We start from the raw sequence: 8042 nt of genomic DNA, 5'->3' as shown, positions 1-8042 counted from the left end.
CAGAAGAATGTATTTAACTCTTCGGAGCCACCACTACGCTAGAAAAAAACTGAGGCTTTTGGCTGATTGAACAGGCATGATTTGAAAAGGGACTTTCTGTCCTTAAGAATCACTGATTTTAAATGGTACTGTTTCATTTGAAATGCCTCATTCCTACAATTGCGCCCTAAAATGGTGCACCCATGGAAATTCACCAGAAAGAAACAAGATTTAGTATAATTCCTATTAGAGGACAACTATATTACTTGAAATAATGAGATACTTCAGTGAAAACTGTCCAGTGAATGCAAAACTCGTTAGTGAGTAGTCTCATCTTTTATTAACATTCAGCACTTTGAAATAGGAAGACAGCCTGCTACCCAGTTCTACATTCAAATTTAAAATCACAAACACCAGTAAACTCAGTAAGCACAGGAATTCTGCATGGAGCTATCCTGACATAACTTATCCTGGTAGCATGCAGAGGTAAAGGGTTTAATTTTGCTCTCATGAGGAAACTATAAACACAGAACTGCTTATTAAACATCCTGTTCTTGCACCAGAGCTAGGCAGATTCTTAGGTTACAAACACACATCTTATTTTTCTGACAGCATTAGCCATTACACACTGGGTAATTCAACACTGTATTTCCTTTGTCCTATTCTCCTGGTAGCCAAGGTTCATTCCCATTTCTGTAATTTGCTCCTAAAATGACAAAACTTGAATAGAAACCCATAATCACCAAAGGGAAAGATGACTGATTGCAACATAGACTCATACCTCACATAGACAGCCCTCTGAGGGGACCGAGGCAGCTTTGCACCTGACCGAGGTGGAACTGGACTGCAGGATCTAATGGTTTGAGACCACAGAGAAGCAAGCCCTTCCATACCAGCAAAAGTGATTTCTTCTCATACTGGAATGTAAGATCCCTGAGAGTCAGAAGTCTTGTTTACTATGGAAGGACAGTAACGTAAGTCTTTACAGAAAAGACTCAGAATAGTTTCTCTTCTCTGACTGCAGGCAGTCCTTGTAAAAATAGATTTGTAAAGGAGGAGGAACCACACTGATCTTTCACAGAATAAGTGACAATGGAATTCTTTGGCTGCTCTGTGTCTGCATTACTCTGGACCTATCTGTCCAGTCCTTCCAGAGGTAAGAGGAAGGCTTTGGCTATTTTTCTGGATGTCTGTTGTAATGGTTGGAGAAGATGAATCTAAACATGTTCAGGCTGATTCTACATGTATGCTCAGTGAGCCTTTCACAACCAGAAGATTTATGGCACAGGAATGGAATGACATACAGCCTGCACCCAAACATTTTACTTGTGGATATTCTGGACAGGATCATAGGAATTCTGCATTTTGGAAATATACAACCCCAGTAGTGTAAAACTCTGAATATCTGCAGAAATGAAAACAGTGTACTGGTCAATAGATACCAAAGATAATCAACTCAGTATTTGTTGATACCAACTGATTTGAAAAAAAAGTGTTCTTTGAACTGATGAACATCTGTCCTTTTCTCCCACTGTGTCATCTAGTGGAACAGTTACCAAGTATGAGCTCTGCTGTGACCTCTCCCATGCTCACCCATCGCCACAAAGTGATCGACCAGAAATGGAGAGAGCAGTCTCTCTCATACTGCTCCTGCTCATTTAGGAATTCTCCACATAGTCTGTAACTTAAGTCTCTCAGAGAAAAATTGCTGTGTAATCATTCAGAATCTCAAGAACTGCAGTGTTAACAATCAGATTAATCTATCCAAGATGTAGCAGAAACATCTAAGAGAAAATCTGATCTTAAAAGTCCCTAAATTCTCACACTCACTAGGAGAGACATTTAATACAGGTCAGAATTTGTGCTTTTACAAGTGCATTGTTTGCCACAAATCTAAAACTCTGTGTACTTAAATTACCTAACAGATGCATTTCCATAGCAATTCTACCTGCAGACATCCTGCCACAGTGAGACCAGATGTCAATTCAACTTCAGAAGGAATATCTCTGAGCCTCAAAAGAGCAAACAGTTCCTGTACAAAAAAGGAAGAACATCTGTCTAAACAATCATAAAAAAAACACTACACTGTTCTAGAAAAATAACATAAAAGCATGTAGCGAAGTTTACTACATTTACAGAATCTCACTGAAGAATATTACAGGCTATTATTTTCAGTTTACTACTAAGGAGCTTTTTTTAGCCTACACTTTTTTTGGAACGTGCTCGGAGGCATGTTCCCACAGAGACGATACTTATAGCTATTAAAACTTGATAGTCAAATAGGCATCAAACAAAATCAAGATATTTTTGATAAACAATGGCTTCTAGTATTGAATCCCTTCAGGATAAGATGATATTTATGTACATAAATTCTAAAAATAACTTCATAGTTCCAAAATATGACAGAAGAACATATATATGAATGGCAATTTAATCTAATTTAACTGAAGTTTATACACACTACTGATATCAAACAGTGTAGTCCTATGTATGTGTTATATGACCAGAGTCTTCACTTTGGATAGATATACAGGTAGGGACTGTATGAGAGAAGGCACTCAAATCCATGCTTCAGGTTGCCTTGAAAATAGGGTTAGGCCTTAACTATGCATTGTCCACTGAGTTGTACTAATGAAAGCTTACAAATGAAAATCATCTATACAAATGGACTGCTTTCAAATTAAAATCACATTAGTGATGTTAAATTACATTTATGAGATTTTTTTTTCTTTCAAGACATCCCCAAATATGGAACTGATGGTTTTGTGTCATCTCTCTGACTTAGACTCTGGCAGCTGCAAGTCTCTCTGGAATGAATGCTAAAGATTTGGCAACAAATACTAAAGCATGCAAATTTCTGAAAAACACAGATTTCTGATTATTTTCTTAGAAACTGAAAAATAAAGAGTTAAAATTGAATACTCTTTCCAGTGCCTTTTGTTGATTTCTCCTATTACTGACTAATTTGCACAGCATAGGCACCCAACTGTTGTTTGTAAACAAATGGTTAAAGGATTAGAAACATACAGCAGTCACCTTGCTAGCCTTATTGATGAGTTCTCAAACAGGCATGTCCTTGTAGAGGGATTTAAACAAATGAGAAGCATTATTTAATAATAGATGCTGAGACATGAGTTAACTGCACTTGGAGGATTCTAAACATTACAGTATAGAAGAAATACTTAAGGGTTTAATTCCTAAAGGCAAAGTAGGTGCAACATTGTAAAGCATAACATAGGCATAGAGACCTGACTGCCTAGTGAGTCCTGGTCCTGAGCCCACAGTTTCCTGCTTTACAGAGAGAAATAGATGCTTAAGGATGGCATTCAAAGACACTGGTTGACAGAGCATGGAACAACCTAATATTTCTAACAGAAAACGCAACCACAAAGACTAGAGCTCATAGACTGCGTCGCTGTCTTCTAGACTCTCATGAACATTCACAGTTACCTGCTCTTCTAAACATCAGTGCCTGTGTCACATCATTCCTGTGCTGAAAATCCAGGCATAACACCACTCAGAGTGTGGCAGGCCCTCAATCTTAAGGTCTGGCTGAGTTTAGGTGAGCAGTCAGTAATTCAGGGCAGCAAGGGCTTTTCCTTTTCTTTTCCTTGTTCCTTCCACCACAAACCCCACATATCAAATTCTGCCAAAACAGTAGATTGAGGAGAGAACAGAAAGCAGAGGGAGAAAACAACTTTATTCTGCGAAAGTAGGAGTAGCTTCTGTACATTTGTACGTTGCTACTGCCCACACTGCCTTCTTCTTCCTCAAGCCTTCTCTAGCCATTTAGTACCGCAGTTTCCTGCTGCTAGAGGAGATTGAATCACACAGAATATTGACAACATATTTAAATATTCATTAGACCAAAGAGCTTAAAAGAACAGTATAATATCTTCAGTAAGAACACATCCAGGGAAGACCTGGGCTGCAGTTTTTTCTCCCTTAGGGATATCGGTACTCATACAGAGAAAAGCAATGTTCAAAGCAGAAGTAAAGAGATCTTTCTCAAACTACACACTTAAAATCACTCCATAACTTCTTCACAAGCCAGAAGAAACAGTGCATTGCAACCTCAACAAAAATGAGCAATAGCCATGGGCAGTTTCTTCTGTTTTTCACTTCAGTGAACATAGCCCTTCCCTACTGCACCTTCAGGCTGACATGTCGTGACAGAAATTCTTTACCAAATATATCCTACCTCTTTCCTGTCCTTGCTTCAAGCAGTGCACCTCCTGGGTCAGATAACTAGCAGGTGGCAATCTTTTCAATGGTTGGCTAGCAGCACTCTGCAGGAGAGTTCAGTGAGTCCCCACAAGCGCTCATCAGACGAGCGACCATCTGTATGGGGATGGCGAAGAGGCTTCTTTGTTTCTCTTTCTTTACTCAGTAAAATATCTACAAAACTGAATCTGGATTCACCAGGGGGAGAGATTTATTCATAGCATTAACTTTGTTCTGTGCTTCTCCCTTCATTCTAGGGCAAACAGCAGTGACTGGCCATTACCAATCCTGTTAAATGATGGCATTTCCTGTTCTGGTTAGTACTACACTTAAAGTTTTAAATTATCCCCCAGCTGAATGTTTTCCTGGTTTAATTGCCAGGCTTTGGAGAGAGGCCTAGCACCCAGGCCCTGACAGGAGTTCAGCTCCGCAGTATCCAGCTGGCTGCTGTCCCAAAGCTGTTAGAGCAGACATTGACTAGAGGGAGATTTACACCCCTGTGGGCTCAAATACTTGCAGCTTCTCCTGAAAAGCTCTGCCTTCACTGCTACTGTAACCCACACTTCCCAAGTGACTGCACAGAACTACTTGCTGGTTTGTTGTTTTTTTTGTTTTGTTTTTTGGTTTTTTTTTTTTTTTTTTTTTTTTTTTTGCATTGCATTGACCCTGGAAGTCTTGCCAAGCCTTGGGAGAGCTGGATGGGCAACAAGCTGCTGTGTCAGTCTGTGAATGCTGCTGGAGGGCTGGATGATGCTGCAATCTGCCCAGCATGCAGCCTTGCTCCACACTGGCTGAAAAATCCTTTGCTGCTGAGCTCCTTCACGAGGATGGGTGGCAGAGAGCTACAATTTCTGATTGCTTTGGCTTTAAACAAAGTGTTTCCACTATTACTAATGCATGCAATTTACTTGTTAGTTAATCTACATTCAGAAGAAAAGATTTCATTTCTTATTAACATCAGTGTGAGGGCTAATGTACACTCATTCAACTTTATTATGATGATGATATAATGCCAGTTATTCTTTTCATATTGTCCTTTTAGAGGCACAGGGCTCAATTCTAACCCCATTTCATTTGATCACTGCTATTTACTCCTAAGCGGAGCTTGAAGTAATTATTAGCTTCACTCTTATTTCCAATAAATGCTCAGTAATTCAGTCTCCTCTGGATTGTTTTGCTTCTCTGGGGTTAGAAGAGGTGACAGAGAGAATCAATCATTCAGGTGAAAAGATAGTAACAAACATAGGATATTTCACTGTTGTACATATAAAGCTGTTGTGCCAATGTTACCAGTGTCCTGCCTAATTGTCACCATGCTGCCCCATTTCCCACTCCCTGTGCAGATCTCAGGGAACTACAGGCATCTCAGTGCAGCAAATCTCCTGTGCAGTCTACACTGAGCACAGATTTTAAGAATAAGACTTCCATATTAAAGATGCAAAGCAGCTCATGATTGCTGCATTGGTTTATGAGCAGACCTCTGCAACACTACAACAGCCATTGTTCTTTTGTGGTGATGGCTGCAATTATCCTAGGGGCCAGCTCCATAATTTTCCTGGTATTTGCACAGAGTGCAAATGTGCTCATTGCCCAGAGCTGCTTTTAACAAAAAAAAAAAACTGTTCAGTCTTTGTCATTGAGATAGGGCAAGAAGAATTAATGTCAAGTGACTTAAGCCAGAAGCAATTCTGGCCTGCACATTGGTATTTAAGACCTGGGACTGAGACCAGAGCCTAACACTACACCTGTTGTTCATCCACACAGCACATCCATTTGCTTAGGCCAGGATGCTTTTTCTGTAATGGGCATGGAAGTCCTTCAGCTCTCAGAGGTCTAGAGGCTTATTAAGAGTCTGACCTTCCTCTTCAAAGACTGTATGAATGGAAAAGTACAGGGGTGTCAGTGCCAAGCTCCTCAGTTTCCCTGCGAAACAGCTGTAGCAGTTTAAGAAATAAATATGTCACAGCTGCTCCCAACAGCAAATTCCTGCTGCTTTAATGTGATGAGAAGCAGAATATGAAAGCATGAAACTTTTGATATATTTTACAATCAAGTTAATCCACTCCCAGTATAGTTTAACCTAACCTGTTTGACTTTGCACTGAAAAGGGCTAGGAGAACTAACCCAATAAACCTGCTTTGCTCTTCAGCTCAAAGCTGGGACTAGTAGCTGAGATTTTAAGGATACAAGAGAGCTCTGATGTACCCACAATCTTTACAGTGTACCCTAAGGTTTTGAAACAGAAATGTGGCTCTGGGCTTGGGTTGCTGTTTTAACTATGTGTTGCTCAGACAGCGTTTTTCAAAAGACAACAAGGATGGATAGAGGCTTTAAAAGGCTTTGTGACAGCCCTAATCCCAGATATAGAGACAGAGCTTCTTAGGTTTCCCACAGAAATGTCTTTAAAAGGCCTTTGTCCAGGTGATTAATTAGCATAAAAGATTACAATATATCACATGTGAAGGTTAGGATTTTAATGGAAACATAATGAGTTTAGGCATTCAAATTGTATTGAATTTCACATCTCAGACTTTACTGAGCTAACTCTCTAAGCTGGAGGCAAGGAATGTACACTACTGAAGTAGGCTTACAGCTACCTGCTGTTTGCTGGATAAGTTTTCCCTTATGAAAAGAGATACTCAGAAATTTCTTCAAAGAATGCAGAGTGTGAATAAAACAAGGGAGATCTCATCCACCTCAAACTGTCCTAATGTCCAGGAGACCTCTGGTGAGTGTTGGCAAGGAAAATGACAGGAAAGATTATGTAGAGACATAAGGTATGCCAGAGAAACACTAACAGATGAGTACTCATGGTTTTGGAAATGGAGCAGAAGCTAGATGGAGAAGCACATAAACAGCTATTTGTGCACTACTAATTTTGCAAAGCAACTCACAAGCTTTTTTGTAGGCCACATTGTTGCAGGCTGTTACCCTTGACTGGTGGAGAGCAGGATATATCCATTAAATGCCACTGCCAATTGCATTTCTGTCTGCTCCCAAGAACATTACATTCTTAGAAAAGGAGCTGGCAGCTCTTGACATGCTGTTACTGTGGGGAGGGCAGAAGCAATGGCCAGAAGGGAAAGGTCTTCAAGCAAAAGGTTCCAGGAAAGCGTGATAGAGTATAAGAATAGAAAGCAAAACAAAGTGCACCAGAAAAGTAAACCTCTAGGCAATGTATGCAAGGGATGGACTCCTAGTCCTGAAAAACAAGCTTTTTGCATCAGTGAACGAAAATGAGCCTCAGCATGCACTTCATTTTATCTCTGGCTGATCTCTTAGATGAATATTAATAGATAAAACAACATAAGTGCACCTGAAGGAGAAACTTGGATTCTGCCTTTGAATACTCTCCTTCAGCTTTGGTGCAAAGCATTATTTAGGTGGCAACATAACTGCAGTGCAACATATAAATTCTTTGAGAAAATGAAAACATCGGAACGGAGTCTGTCCTTTCCCAGAGAACCCTGGCCCATTTGCCCAGCTCCCCATTCCTCACCAATATACGAGCATAAGAGGAAAGAACACTAGTCTACATTTTGCCTACATGCATTTAAAAAATATACAGAGTAAATATACCCTCCTATATGCTCATATTTCATTATTGTCAAAGCATACAGCAGTGAGTCTAATGAACTCTAATTTGAATTACATATGATGTATTAGGAAAATGAAGCCCAGAGAAAGAAGACAATGCCTGAGAAAGCAGGGTGACCCAAGTCCAAATGCATACAGAAAATACATTCAGAAAAATTTAAGAATATACAGCTCTGGGAAGGGATAGGAGGGAAGAAATGTGATACTATGACTGAAGAAGGGGAATGTGGATCTTTTTCTGT

Source organism: Phasianus colchicus, chromosome 5, assembly GCF_987193195.1.
Source record: "Phasianus colchicus chromosome 5, bPhaCol1.hap1.1, whole genome shotgun sequence".
Lineage (NCBI taxonomy): Eukaryota > Metazoa > Chordata > Aves > Galliformes > Phasianidae > Phasianus > Phasianus colchicus.
This window is presented reverse-complemented; position numbering follows the sequence as displayed.